General features: G+C 32.4%; 1 long non-coding RNA gene across 1 annotated transcript; it reads left to right on the top strand.

Moving 5' to 3' along the window:
• The first annotated feature begins 1,324 nt into the window (after positions 1-1,324).
• LOC126742978 (uncharacterized) lies at positions 1,325-5,939 on the top strand. The gene is made up of 2 exons (XR_007662748.1): positions 1,325-1,537; positions 5,581-5,939. It is a non-coding gene; the product is annotated as an uncharacterized LOC126742978 (long non-coding RNA).
• Positions 5,940-16,592: the final 10,653 nt, after the last annotated feature.

Genomic DNA, 16,592 nt, shown 5'->3' with positions numbered 1-16,592 from the left:
TCCTAGGACGAGGCCTTAACTAGACCATTGCTTTGTAAGATTCGCTAAACTTCCACGTGTCTCTAGAGATGTCGCGTGGTGTGTGCTCTGCTAGCGTCACCGAGATCATTCCCGAATGAATGCCGGAAAACACCTAGTATATTTGTGGCGGCGGTTAAAATCATACAATATTAATAACCTATTAAAGCCATACTGAACAGCAGACTTTCCTGCTTCTAGGGAGAAAGATTTGCTGAAAAGAAGACTTTTCTCTAGTAGAAGGGTCGAAGGAAGGTAGGCCGAGACTAAAAGTATTCCAAAAAATTTTTTAGAGTACCCTTTTAAGATATTTCTTCTACCATGCAGATGAGTTTGTGATGCTGTGATGCTTCTGAATGTCTGAAAATCTCATATAGTATAAGTATCTACCATTTTAATGTCAGTATAATGAAAATAATGAAATATTGAAAATAAAACAAAAAAAATATTTCGATTACGATTTTATCGATTGATCAGCGCATAATGCTTAATTTCAAAATAATTTATGATGATAGTAAAAAAAATATAAAACGATGAAAAATCCTTGTGAATTAAATTGCGTTAAAAATTATCCTTACAAACTGTATCCTAATTAAAAACAAGTCGAAAATTCCTAAAAAATTTACATACATAATCATTATTTTATAAAATTACCAATAATGTAATTTTATTGTAATAAATTCTCATTTCCTAATGCCATAGTTAGAGCTTTAATATTAATAATTAAAATAGGCACGAGTAGGTCTTGAGGGAGCCTCAATACTGGATCACGCACTTCTCGCCAAGGAGATGTCAACATAATTTTATATGTATATCGGTAATTATAGGACAAAAAAGTAAGAAAATTTTTGAAATATTTTTATTAACTAGATAATACAGATGGTAACTTCCCATATACAGTCTGTATAGAGAACTGTTAAATACCGTTTATTCAGACCATTTACTGAAGATATAAATCACAGTGAGGTCCAATTGTAGCATAGGCGTCCCTCGAGGAGATAGAACTTCAAACTGAAATTGTTGCATCACTATATAAGAACCTATTAGGTATAAGCTGCTCTTCCACGAGCTGCTTAAAATAGATGGTGAAATACCATCAGAAAAGTCATTCAAAACATAGAATCTTACTAAATCTGGTCGAATTACATCACATCTACATATGCCTAAGAAAACATTGCCACTGATTTACAGCAGTGCTAAGGTTGTATCTATTAAGATGATATCAATTAGATATAAAAAAACCTTGCGAACTGACTTTTAGGATGAACACAATCAATGTCCGTCAAACATCCTCATTCATGTGAAGCTATAAAAAGGTTAACCTAAAATGTCAATTCAGACTAGTACTATTTAGTTAATTTTATTTTTGTTAAGAATGTAACATCATAAATTAAAATAAAATACATATTTATTATATTCGAACCATCCTCTTATGATTATGATATTCACGTGAAATATAGAATAAAATGTAAGGCTCGAGTCTACGAAAAACAAAGCGGTAAAAATTAAATGGAAGTTGGTAAGTAAATAAAATAATAGTTACAACATTCTAGTATTAATATTCAGGAAATTTATAAATATGCAGATCTTCACAGATATAGGGCTGCTTTAGTTATGATAATTTGATACTCACTCAATTCCGTTTTGGAAAGTAAACATCCTGGTTACCTTTGAAAAGATCTGAAATTTGCTTAATAAAATCTATTTAATTTTCACGTGGTGGTATTTAAATACATATAGGCAATACAAGAATATGTTTTCAAATTAAAGTCTCACGTTTCGTTTTTCCGAAACCGTTTTATCAACTTTATTTTTGAAAACCTCGATTTTTTTGTTACCTCTGAATCCCCTAAATACTAATATCACATTAATTACATTTTTTTTGTCAAAAAACACGTATTTTAAAAACGGTTTTGAAATGAGGAAAATTTTGTATTTAATTATCTGGTATTATATTCAGTATTTTTCTTCACATTATTATTTCTAAAATTTTTTTTGTATAGTATATTCCATGCTCTACATATAGTCGAAGTCGTTTATAATAGTCAGTGACGTCAGAAAAAACCAACAAGCAACACAACTAGAGTGACTTAAAATAATATTTAATTCCCTAAATACAAAATCCATTAAAAGCCGGTGACACGCGCCTACTCCAATTGTGTGAACTCAGTGGCTGTTGTCATAGGCCCGCCTTGCTCGCATAAAGCGCGCAGTGGTGCCAAGTATATTGCTCGTCCTTTTCTCTCTTGTTTCGCGGTAAATGGGGCAGCGAGATAAAACAGTCATTACTTTTAACAGAATGGCAACGCCTATAAACGCAGAAACATGCTTTCCTTGTTATACGTTGATTTGATACATCCCATGGGCGTGTTTGCGGGTTTATTGTTTATTTTAGTGTTGTTGCAGTTGCTTCCGTTATTATACGTTATTATAATATTACTTATAATATTATTAATTTACGGTGTTTTTGTTGTTTTGTTTGTGAAATTTGTGAAAAAAGTGTATTTATATTAATTTTTAAATATTAATTTTTAGTATAATGGAACAGGGAGAAGCTTCGACTAGTCGTAAACCTCCTCCAAAAAAAGTGAAAAAACATTTAACTATGGGCGAACATGCAATGGTAAAAACTGTATATGAAAGTATTCACGCTCAAAATCCCGATTTATGTGCCGAAGACGCAGCAAATTTGTGCGGAAGTTTAACAAAATTATGTCCTAGGACAGTTTTCCGATCGCTTAAAGTTAATAACAAGAAGCAAAAAAAGGAAACAAGAGGTAGAAAGAAAATTGTTCTAGAGGATGATATAAAATATATACTTCGCCGCAAAGTGCACAGTTTTTTTTTAGAAATGAAATGCCAACACTAAAGAAAATTAAGGCTGAAGTAGATGTTGATGATTCTTTAACCAAAATATCTCTTGGAGTTTTAAAGCGAACATTACGCGGTTTAAACTTCCGGTATTTGAAGCGAAATCGCAAAAGCTTTTTAATTGAGAAAGATGACATTGTGTTGTGGCGAAGAAAATTTTTAAAACAAATACGTGACCATAGGCTTAAAGGGAATAAGATATATTATACTGACGAGACTTGGTTAAATGAGGGACACACTCGCTCAAAAGTATGGCAGGACTTAAATGTCACAAGCTCACGACAAGCATTCCTTGACGGGTTATCGACAGGCTTGAAATGTCCTTCCGGTAAGGGCCGTCGTCTGATTATTACGCACATAGGGAGTAACTCTGGATTTTTGGATGGCGGGCTTAACGTTTTCGAATCTAAAAAAAGTGGCGACTACCATAAAGACATGAACAGTGACGTATTTGAAAAGTGGTTTTCATCAGTATTACGACTTGTGGAACCCGGTTCGGTGATCGTTATAGACAATGCGCCGTATCACAGTCGCCGAGTAGAAAAATTACCTACGTCTGCTTGGCAAAAAGCCGACATAATAGACTGGATAAAATCAAAAGACATCCAGTTTGATGAAAATTTGCTAAAAGTACAATTGCTTGATATTGTCCGGGTATATAAAGACCGGTATATTAAATATGTTATCGATGAAATGGCGCATAAATGTGGAGTTACTCTATTGCGATTACCTCCATACCACTGTGAGCTAAATCCGATAGAACTTATATGGGCGCAGATAAAAGGTGAAGTTGCGAGAAAAAATACAACCTTTAAATTAAATGACGTTAAGCTGTTGTTAAGTGAAGCTATTAATGGCGTGACAGCAGATGATTGGAAGAAGTGTATTGGGCACGTCATTAAAGAAGAACAAAAAATGTGGGACTTGGATACGCAAGCTGAAGTTATGGTTGAACCTCTTATTATCACTCCTGGTTTCGAAAGTAGTGATAGTGACGATTCTTGGACCGCATCAGATAGCGAATGACTAATCTATCATAGTATACTCGCTACTATATAAGTTTTATTTCATAGTTATTTATAATTTTTTACGTTAGTTAGTTTAAGTCCCAAATACAAAATCTTATTACAAAGTTTGTCTGTTCTTTTTTTAATAAAAATTTTACATGAACATTGTTTTTTTGGGAGAACCCCATACGTCCGAAAACCTGTATATCCAAATCGCGCGAGTAATTCCGAAAAGGCACCGTCGGCTTTGAAGAAAGATAAGGGAGAGAGAGAGTTGGGTTGGGTTGGGTACAGAGACAGAAATCGCCTAGAAAACTATGTCTATTATCTTTAGTTTGACTTTGGCTTTGTGTTTCTTTTAAATACATAATTTAATAATAGGTTATAATAATAATCCAAATTAATGTTTAAGTAAGTGTTTTAAACTAATAACCTATAACCTACCTGAAAATTAAAGTGGGTATACCTTCATAAGGGATATTTTAGGGATAAAACCCTTGTACCTAGTACTGCCAACTATAGGTAACCTAGCACTGCAACTCATAGAGAAATATAATAAAAGGCCTTTATTTTAGAGAAATATAATAAAGAAACCTTATATTATAGTTCTCTATGCTGCAACTTATAACCTACCTGAGAACTAAAGTGTGTATACCTGCGTAACGGATATTTTAGGGATACAACCCTTATAGCTAGTACTGCAGACTATAGGTACCTGACCTACCTGAAAGAGTTTTAAGGTTTGCGACGCGGATTATTTACTAAAAATTCTACCCGTAATTAGAATAATAGAAGAGGTAATAAATAGGTTCTCGAACTTGCAATGCCTTTATTTTAACATTTAACACGACGTTTCGGTTGGTAGTATCCCCAACCGTTATCAAGTGTAAACTGTATCTATTTATTACTACTCTACCAATGTCTACCACCTTCAAAAACAGAATAATAGGAATTTATAAATATAGTAAAGGTACTAAGCCCATATGTGAAATTCAAATCATTTTATCTTTCAAAAACTAGAAACTCTTTGTATGAAATAAGCTGGAGATAGGAAGTACATATTTACCTCTTTATTACTATCCCATTATAATAGGCATTATAAATAATAACTAAAGAGAAATTGTTGCCGCCACTGAATTTATTTCCCTCTTCCCTTGCTTCACTCGGCGCGCCCTAAATCTGAAAATACGTCACTGACTATTATTTCCGACTCCTAGTATAGTGACGTGCTTAGAATTTCATGTAATTATTTCCACAATTCTACAATTTCTAGATCATATCATTTCTAGGTACAAATGCTCTTCACTTATGATAATTGATTTATGTTTATTGGCTATTAGGTAGGTTTTGGGTTTACAAAAACGAGTTTTCAACAATACACAAACAAATGCTTCGTTGGAAGCTTCAAATAATAATGTAAAAAATTTAAACAAAATATTTTTATGAATGGGTATAGCTAGTTTCATTTAAGTTTGTCCTGTCATAAGACTATTAAAATTTTAGGGACAAAAAGTTCTTAAAATTTAATTGCAATATATTAATATGTATAAAATTTATTATGTTTATTTGTTCAAAGAATAATTTACATATATTTTAAATGTATACCATAAAAATATATATATTCCTTATTGAACTTACGCTAATACGATTTTTAAAATAATATTATCATTTCTTTTCTTTTTAGGTATTTCTTCACAAGTGACAACCCTTATAGCATCAAATGTCGGATTACTACTGGAACAACTAGCCTATCTCAGCTTCAGAACGTTCATTTATTTAATTCAATTATTGGGAAACATACTAATAACGTTTTCCTCTATTTTGGCAATACCGGTGCAGTTTCTTTTACTGCCAGTAAAATTTGTCCTTCTAATTATGAGTCTCCCAGCTCGATTATCTTTATTTTTTATCAAGGCAACAGTAATATTTCTTTTAGTATTGTTTTCCCCTGACTTTTTATATAATACTTTAAACTATTTACAATATAGGGTTTCCTCAAATTATGTAAATGTATAGTTTGATCCATTAAACTAGTAAAAAATGTATTGTTTATTTATTTTTACTTATTTAATAAGAAAATTTTAATGTATATATTTACACCGTAGGGTACTATAATATTGTAAACCCAGCATAATGATATATTGACATAGGCACAACACTAAGTTCTGAGCAGTTCGTTCTTCTTTATAGCTGTTTTGTGGCCATGCAGCATCTTTTAAACTTTTTTTTATTAAAGAAAGAAAATTAGTACGAAAAATTAAGATTCAAGAAACAAGTCTAGTACATATCGACACGTGTTTCTGTTTGTTGGGTTGTACCAATTACACCTCTACAAACAACACAACAACTGTTTTTGAGTGGGTGTTGGTTGTACAGAGCAGGGTAACTAGAAAACCAAAAGAAAAAAGAGCACATCCCAAGAGGAGTATCCCAATAAACTAATCGTTTTATCATTTAATTTTCCATTTTAACTTTCTTTTAAACTTAAGTTAAGGTTGTATTATATAGGTAGCTTATATTTTCTTAGTGAAGATACTGTATTTTTATTTTTTCCTCCAAAATCAAAGGTTCTACATCTAATTAGTACTACAACAAATTAGTTGTTCGCTCTTCTTCATGAAACTTTATGTTTTTTTCTTTGGTTTTCTAGTTGCTCTGCTTTGAAGAAGCCAAAAAGTAGAAACAAGGTTGTCGGCAAGTATTAAATCTTTCTTTCTTCTGCTTCCCATCTTATATGGAGTATCCTGACAAACAAAGAATTTTTTGACTACCCTTTGACATTGGGATAATACTCCTACTATTTTAGTCCAAATCGTGTCTATTATCTCCTGTATGTGATATAAAATGTGAGTGATGTAAAACTGATATTTGTTTAATACAATAAAATTATGAAAAAATTCTGTAAAATATATAATGTACATAAAACTGCTTTTTATTACGTAGGTACATACCATTAGTCCAATGAAGTGCGTTAAAAAACGCTTAAATAGTTCATAAACGGTAATATTACTTATACTTAAAGCATACTCTATTATTAATAAATATTTATTATGTAAATATTCTTTGACGACGTCACTGGTAGTGTTTCTCTGTGTCGGTGAAATCAATAATGTGATCGAGCGGCGTTGCCATATCATTACCTTTTTCCCTAAAATACATTATTTACATTCATTTAACGTTGACTACAGACATCATTAAAGAGTATCTTAACATAGTTTATTTTAACAAAAACATTTGATATTTTATTAAGGGGGAAAAATATTGTTTAGTGTCTGTCAAAATAAGTCACAAAGTTTTGTGATATTATAAAGTGTTGCAATTACTACATAAGAATTTGGCATTGCATCAGAGATGTTGCAAGCAACCAAATTGCTCATAGTTCCACGCCATGCTACTTCTAGTATTTTAATGTTAAGAGTCAGTATTTACAGGTGTTTCGAAAATAATAAGGGTGTAACCCTGAAATAATGTGCGCACTACTACGGTACTTATTGCATTGCCAGTATTTCGATCTGTCTTGTATATTTATAACGTGTAACATTTATTCTCTTGTCAGTTTGTGTGTGCGCTATTGCAACAAATGTAGTGTTTTTCCAAAAAACAGTTTTTTAAAAATACAAAATATTACTTGTTAAACATTATTAAAAAGAGAATTTTGCAAAAATTTTTAAAATGCAAACACCAAATAGGTATGGCGCTTTTAAGAAAAAACAAAGTTAAAGATGGTTGGCAAAAGACGAAACGTCGTATTAAAAATCTAAGAGCACCATCATGTAGCAGAAAGGGGCAATGCCAAAGTGCAAATTATTTTGAAATCGGATAAGAAATAAGCTCAGAAAAAAATAAAATCGAATTTTTCAAAATTTTGAATTTATCCGAATATCTTCGAAACCATTCGGAATTTTTTATTTTTTTAAACGGCATATTTGTTAAGCTGAAAAATTCTCAACTTTGCCCCAATCTAGCCATCTTCGTATCCCTTATAACGTGGATTCCGAGATGTCCATGTTGAAGGTCGAATTTGAAACACCCTTTATCTTTATATAGGGTCATTGTGCTAGTTATCGACCACCTAACCGAAAATTCAACTTCAAGCCCTTGTAAAACATAACTAAGGGATCTATGGTGACAAAGTCTACCTTAGCCTGTACAATAGCCTGATTATTTTAAATTTAATGTTTGTACGTTTTTTACAGTTTATACCTTCCTAAATGCAACATTTTGAACAAAACATGGAAAGTCCAATTTCGCTAGTTCTCGACCACTTGCCGCAATTTTCGAACAATTTTGTGTTAATTTCCGACCACCTTTTTATACAAGAATTTAAAATAGACCTTATTGCACAGTCTAACTATATATGTTGAAATCTATATACTTTGCTTATAGATTCAAGAGTAACTTACCCAATCTTTTAAAAAGTTTTCCTGAAATTGTAGGATATTAGAAGAAAATAAAAAATCTTGTTTTTATTATTAAACTTAAAACATACATATTATAAAAAGAAATAAAAATTCTTTTCTTTGTTTGTAAAACTTAAAAAAAACAATTAAATATACCTACACCCAGGTACGCAGATATAAAAAAAACAGAAATTCTTTAACTACCAAACAAGAGGTGTTTTGGTTATTCTTTGGTTTCATTGCTTTAATACTTCTAATGTATATATACATTTAAATGTAAAAATAAATCAGCCTTATTGCTTAAAAGCTTATCATAGTTATAATAATACTTATAAAAGTAAAAAAAAAAACTAAACATATAGGTTGGAGCAAATAAATAATAAAAAATGAACGAAAAGAGAATTCTTGATTAAACTAAAATTAAAAACAGAAGTTTTAAACATCTACATTAACTAGCCTTACTCACATTTACTACATTTTGTACTCTCTAGCTGCAGCTATTTCATACGCTGCATCTTTTATTTAGGTAAACTTTTTGTGATACCATTTATCACAAAAGTCACAGCTAATATTCTTTTTATCTTCATCCTCGGTATCACTATTCAGTCCCATTGCACATAATCCACATGGAATTTTAGGTGTATCCGAGGGCGTATCTGATAATTTTGCCGTAATGTTTTTTCTTTTGCACATTTTTTTGGAACTTAATTTGTTGATCCTTTATTTACTTTTGTATCCTTTCGTCTTTCTTGTTTTTATCACCAGACTCTTTAGGAGGTTTTTGTCTGATTTTTGTGTGTTTTTGATTGATGTCTTTCATGAAAGTGTCATTACACCAGCCGGGAAGACTTAGATCAGGAATAGTCAATGCTGTATCATTTAATGAGTCAATTCCTTCCAATGGGGATAGATTTTCTTCACTCAAAATATCGATATCTATTTATCGAACCTGTAATCACCCTGCAAAAGACGAAACGTCGTATTAAAAATTTAAAAGCACCATCGTGTAGCACGAAGAAAGTGGCAATGCCAAAGTGCAAATTATTTTGAAATCGGATAAGAAATAAGCTCAAAAAAAAATAAAATTGATTTTTCAACATTTTGAATTTTTCCGAATATTTTCGAAACCATTCGGAATATTTAATTTTTTTAAACGACATATTATTAAGCTGAAAAATTCTCAAGTTTGTCCCAATTTAATACAGAGAAAGTCTTAAACGGGGATCTTAATACTTTGTTATCATTTTCAAATCGTCATAATCTTCTTATTAACCCATCTAAGTGAAAACTTATGATTTTTGGTAGAAACAAGAAGGATAGAGTGTTGAATCTTTTATATAACCATAAGTATAAGTGATGATTCTTTATCTTGTGAGCAAGTTTCAAAAAGTTTAGGGTTGTATCTGGATGTCGAGTTCCGCTTTAAATTCCAAATTAAAACCTGTCTTTAAAAGGCATATACCGCGCTAATGTTACTTTATCCTCACATGCATTCACTATCGCAATCTTTAAAAATTAAGCTGACTGACACTTTAGTTTTGAGCTATTTTAACTTTTGTGATATGGTTTACTCACCTTGTCTAGATTTCATTGAAATAAAATAGATTCAACGGGTACAAAAATCTTGTTTAAGGTCTTATCACAGATGTAAATAGCTCCGCGCGGAGCGTGTTGTTAGCGTGTTCGTGCGGAGCTATTTACATCTGTGGTCTTATCTATGGAATTAGAAAGTATGAGCCGGTCTCTCATAAACTAAAAGACTGTAACTGGTTAAATATGGCGAAGAGACGCAAATTACATTCTTTGGTTTTATTTCAAAAAATTATAGTTAATAAGTGTTCTCCTTACTTGCTAGAGAAGATTAAATACCGAACAGACGTTCATAACTTAAATTTAAGATTTAAAGGGTTAATTACTTCACCACCTTACAAGACCAGTTTTTTTCAGCGATCTTTCTCTTATAACTTTTATCAGCTTTATAATGAAATTCCTACAGATCTAAAAGCTTTATCGGAAGGCTCTTTTAAAAAAAAAGGTAAAATTACTGCTTTAGTAGCATATGGTGTTTGGTTCCGTCTTATGTGATGCTTTGATCAAGGTTTATAATATGTATGTAAGTATACCGGGTGGTGCGTCGCCGAGCGGAACATAGAAAACCCATGTAACTTTTAAGGGGGTCAATTATTTGCTTTCCTGTACATTTTTTAGAAAAAATGTAACATAACTTTTTGAAGAGACCAATCTGGCAAACCCTTGTGCAAAGTTTCAAAAAATGTTAATAAGCGAATCTTGAATTATTCAATTAAATGCAGTTGCAAAATTAGCAAATTTTCGGTTCAGGTAAAACCACACGGGCACCAGTAAAATGAATATTCTCACTGACGTGAGGAAAAGTGCCAATAAATCAGTGATAGTCGATATTTGAAAACAAGGATGAATTATTCAATCGACGAAAAAATAGCCATAATTAAGTGGCATTATGCGGGAAACAGTTTCAGAGCAGTATATCTGAAATGTTTTTAGTTTATTTCCCCATCAAGCCCATTCCGTCCATTTCAACTATTAAACATATTATTGTCAATAAGTTCGAGTCCAAAGGTACCGTAATAAATAATTGTAAATGTTCAACTCAGGATGTCGAAAATAGAGCCGAAGAAAGAGAGAACAGAGATCTTAATATTCTACTGAGTGTGGAGGAAAACAAGATGGTTAGTACGAGGGTTCTTGGGCAAGAGGTAAATAAACATCTTTTAAAAAACACAAATATTATTCGTATAAATTCGAAAAACATCAAGAGCTGCAGAAAGGAGATGAAGAGCGAAGAATGGCATTTTGTTTTGAAATGATGGAAAGAGCAAATAATGATGGGAATTTTTTAAGAAATATTTGTTTTACCGATAAATGTACATTTACCCTCAACAATGAACCAAATGTTCAGAATTGCCGGTATTGGAGCCAAGAAAATCAACATCGCTTTGTTCATACTCGGACACAATATCCCCAAAAAACAAAATGTATTCGTGGGAATTATCAGACACCATATCATTGGATCCTTTTTTATGGACTATAACCTAACAGCTTAAACCTATTTGGACTTATTTCAAAATCAAATTTGACCCGCCTTGGAAGAAGTTGTTTAGGAAGATTAAATGATCTGGTACCAAATGGATGGTTGCCCGGCCCATAATGCCCGTATGGTTAGAAAGTGCTTTTAACGGCAATATTATTGGTCCACGGTACCGGATACTTTGGCCAGCCAGATCACCTGATCTTTCACCGAATGACTTCTTTTTGTGGGATCATTTAAAAAGTGTCATTTATAAAAGTGTAAAATTTGAGAATCTAAACCAGTTACAAAACGCTATTTCGTTAAAATGTAATAAAATTTCCCAATATCAACCTAATAACGTTAGAAATGAATTTTACGATCAGTTTAGCAGGATATTGTTTAGCTGTTAATGGGGGGTTTTTTGAACATTTGATTAATTGATGTTTTTATGTAATTCTCTATTAGGGGAGAGGGGGGCACATTCGGCCACTTAATGGTTTTTGATTTACAAAATCTGAAAAGTCCACATTTTTTACCATTTTTCAGTCTAGTCACAATATTTACACTTTTTCTTAATGTTAGCGTCGAAGTATTGTTTAATTTAACTTATAATATTTTTTTTGTTATAAATCCAAAACAAATCTCTATAAGGGCTGAATCTGAACTATTCTTTTTAATATGGTTTAATTAAACATTTTACTATAAAAAAAATTCTTTTACTTAACTGTTATTCCTTCAAAGTTATAAAAAAAAGTTACACTTCCCTACGAGATTTTGAAAATTTTGAAAGTTTTGCATAAATGTTTCCCTGTTTACAAGACGCGATATCGTCGATTTGAGGATAATAAAATATTTTACTATTTCCTCTTCGCCTTAAAAATTTGACGTTGTATTCTTCATCAGCTGCCTTATTTATTACACAATCAACATAATAAATTGAGGTTTTTAGTGCAAACTTTACTAATATAAAATCATCAGTTTTAATTTCATCGTTTTCTTGTAAAGATTCGAAACTTTCGGCGTCATCGCTATCACTTGAAAAAGTATCCGTTTCTTCCTCACTAGAAGTATCTTCAAAAATCCATTTTTTAACATTATTAATTTTTCTTGTTTTGATCTGTTCAGTGCCACTTGAATTCTGATTAATCCTTTTTAATTTGTTTTGTTGCTTCTCCGATTTTATTTGTACTTTTATCATTTTTTCATTTTCTATATCCTCTACTCTTTCTTTTTTAGGTGTTTCGGTATATATTCTTGATTTTCCTTGATTGGCTTTTACTTTTCTTTTTTTCTCTTGACTCTTTATAACTTTGGGAAGGGGTCTAACAAATTCTGGCTGTATTTTTTGAACCTTTACCACATCTGATGCTTCATATTCTACAATTTCTTTGAGAGGAGAACGATTACTAGCGTTTGATATCCCTTTTGATGTTGAAGGTAAATTTTTATCCATCTCTGAAACTAAAATATTTTTTTCTTGAGCTTTTCTTTCATTCTCATAAAGTCTAGAACTTCAAAATCCCCATCGGTAAAAGACTGGGAGTTACAGGCCATATTCCTGGTTTCGAAAATCCGCTGGTTATGTTTTGAGGAGAAAAAGCCTGCAAAAATGGTTGCTTGGTAATCTTTGGGATATGTTTGACAGTGACAGTTTTGCCAGGGTTACTTATCATCTATTCGTTCATGGACACAGCACATTTAGTTTTAAATGGGCTGTAAACTGCCACATCTAGCGGTTGTAGCCTATGGGAAGTGTGGGGTGGGAACGAAAGCATAACTATACCGTGCTCTCGTGCATACATTATGGCAGCTAAGGTTGTATGTGACTCATGATTATCAAGCAGTAATAGCACTTTATTTTCTTTCCTAGTACTTCGGCCACCGGCCGATTGTACCCCGACATATGTGGCTGAATGTGCCCCTTTGGGTATCCAAGACTTCGGCCTGCCGAGGTGACTATGGCCATTTTGGGAAAGATGTTTGTAGGTGTTAAGAGTTGTTTGTTTACATTCGCAGATCACGATTAAAATAAAAAATTGTTTTTTTCAATTTTAACCATTAATTAGGATATTATTAAATGTATAGGGCTTCATATCCATTTAATTATCGGCATATATTGAACCATATTGATTGATTCAACATTTTGAGGTTCATGTTTTTGATCAAATTTTTTTGTGTTTCGTTTTATAAAGACTTTAAAGATAACGGTGAATGTTATAATTTAATAGGCTATGCATAAAAGGTCTTTGGTGTTGACTAGTAACAAATTTTTGTTTTTAGAAAATGCCAAGAACTTACAAAAGACCATTGGGCAGCCGGTTGTATCGAGATTATACTGATAACACTCTTCAGAAAGCGTTAGCCGAAATTACAAACAAGACTATAAGTCAACGAGAGGCATCAAAAAGGTATAAAATCCCTAGAAGCACTCTTCAGCTAAATTTAAAATTAGGTTTAGCGAAAAAAAAGCATGGGGGGCAGACCGCTTTGTCTGCAGAAGAAGAGAAGGTAATAGTAGCCAATATTCTTAAGTTGTCCGAGTTTGGGTTTCCTGTTGATAAATTCGAGCTAAGAATGTTAGTGAAAAATTATTTGGATAGGAAAGGGGTGACACATTATTCGAAATTTAAAGAAAATTTGCCGGGTGCGGATTGGACCGAGCTATTTCTTAAAAGACACAAGGAATTGACTGTTAGGTTTGCCGCTAATATCAAAAATGTCAGAGCTGCAGTTTCTTTAGCAACACTTAATAATTATTTTAATCACTTAGAAAAGGAACTTGCAGATATTCCGCCACAAAATATTTTTAACTTTGACAAAAGTAACTTGGCCGATAACCCCGGGAAAAAGAAAGTTATCGCGAAGAAAGGGACAAAATACCCTGAGAGAATTATTCATTCTTCGAAAACATCCACATCAATAATGTTTTGTGGAAATGCGGCTGGGACTATTTTACCACCGTATGTGGTCTATCGTTCCACGAACCTATATGAGTCTTGGGTCCAAGGCGGACCACCAAATGCAAGATATAATCGAACAAAATCAGGGTGGTTCGATTCCTGCACGTTTGAAGACTGGTTCGAACATCTTTTACTTCCAGTTTTAAAAAAAGAAGAGGGCCCTAAAGTTGTTATAGGTGACAACTTATCATCCCACATAAATTCCCATGTGTTGGAATTATGTGAAGAAAATAATGTTAGATTTGTTTGCCTTCCTCCCAACACAACTCACTTAACTCAGCCGTTAGATGTGGCATATTTTCGACCAATGAAGTTAGCGTGGCGAAAAATTTTGGAGGAATATAAATATAAATATGGATGCGTTGTTAACAAATCCCATTTTCCAAGCCTCCTAAAACAGTTAATGGCCAATCTAAAGGAAACTGGCAAAGAGTCTTTAATATCTGGCTTTCGAAAATGCGGAATTTATCCATGTAATAGACAGCAAGTTATAGATAGACTCCCAAAAAAAGATGTGGACGCACTTAAGAACCAATCTTTGATAAGCGACTCTGTTTTAGATTTATTGGAAAAACAAAGATTTGGCAAAGGATCTGCTGAATTCAAATCAAAGAGAACGAAGATTAATATAAAAGGTGAAAGCCTTGTAAAAGCCTTCTGAACGTCCCAACACCTTTGGAGGATCCCAAACCGTTGGAGCATCCAACACCTTTTGAGGATCCAACACCTTTTGAGGATCCAACACTTTTGGAGGATGACGAGGAAGATGATATAAGTGATGTTTCCTAAAATAACAATATTGCCGAGCTAGAAGAAATGCCAGGAACCAGTAGGGAAGGGGCAGAAAAGTTGAAAGGTGTGAAATCTGCGAAGAGGCAAAAAAAAACCACAAAAAGGTCTACGAATTTTAATGAAGAAAGTGATGTTTCTTCTGGAGGCTACATTTCTTTATCTGAAGCAGAAGGGGAAAATTGGGCACATCTAAGTAGTGATGATGAGGCAGTTGAAGTGGGACAGCTACCGGTTGAAAATTCATCCAATAAAATGTTTCAACGTGGGGAATTTGTCATAGTAAAATATGATCAAAAATATTATCCAGGAAAAATAATTTCCACCAATAAAAATGAAGCACAAATTTCCACGATGATTGAGTCCGGGCCAAAAGGTTGGAAGTGGCCGAAAAACGAAGACGTTCTATGGTACCCCAACATAGAAATAATGGAGAAAATTAAAGAACCCGTTTCTACCACTTCAAGGGCAATTTTTGTGGTTCCCGAAATGATGAAGCACAAAAATTTTGTTTTCTTCAAATAATTTTTAGTTCCTATTTGTTTACCTACCTACCTATTTATTACCTAGAGTATTATATTTTTAAGTTCCTTTTTGTTACCAAATATTTAGTTTTAGAATGTTATTTTTTAGTTATTTCTTTAAATAGGTACATACAGTGGGTATTTGTAGGTTCTTACCTTGTTTTTATGAATAATCAAAAGGTTTATTAGTTTTGTTTCTGTTTTTTCAATAAAAAGCTATAAAAATACGATTATTTTTATTTAAAGTAAAATAAAAAACACTAAAAACATTTTTTTTTACACTTTTTGTGGCCATAGTCACCCATTTTACGCCTTCAAACAAGCCTATCCGTGTTTTTAAGCGTGAGGCCATAGACACCCCAAAATGCGGGGTGTATATGGCCACCATGTTTTTATTTTTTTTTTCATAGATGTGAATATATATATCATATTTGACTAATAGAAATTGAAAGTAGACATAGCCTTCAAGGTTTTCCAATATTTACCATGGTAATTAGACGTTACTGGCAAAAGTTACACTCATTTGAAGTTGAAAAGTGGCTCATAGTAACCCCGGTTTACGGTACTTTAAATACTAAAACTAAAGACTATCAAGCTTAAATGTACACATTTTTACAAAACTGTATTGCAAAAACAATAACTAAAAATATTTTCTATTACAAAATTTTAAAAACTTACCTTTTTATCAGAAAAATACACTTTTTTTCACCAAAATTTTATGCACGCTGTGTGGTGCCGCCAAACAATAACAATGATGTAATAAAGCTATGTTGCCACTTATTTAGTAAAAACCAACGTGAAATTCGAAATATTTTGAAAGTTATTAGCAATGGCCGAAGCTGCCCCTATGCCGAATGTGCCCCCCTCTCCCCTACCTATTTTAAAGAAAGTTATTGTATTTTATTTTATTTTATTTTTTCCACACTTAGTAAAATATTAAGAGTTCTGTTCTCTCTTTTTTCGGATCCATTTTC

The sequence above is a fragment of the Anthonomus grandis genome, chromosome 12 (genome assembly GCF_022605725.1).
Source record: "Anthonomus grandis grandis chromosome 12, icAntGran1.3, whole genome shotgun sequence".
NCBI classification, from domain to species: domain Eukaryota; kingdom Metazoa; phylum Arthropoda; class Insecta; order Coleoptera; family Curculionidae; genus Anthonomus; species Anthonomus grandis.
Note: the sequence above shows the minus strand (reverse complement) of the source record. Positions and strands in the feature narration are given on the sequence as shown.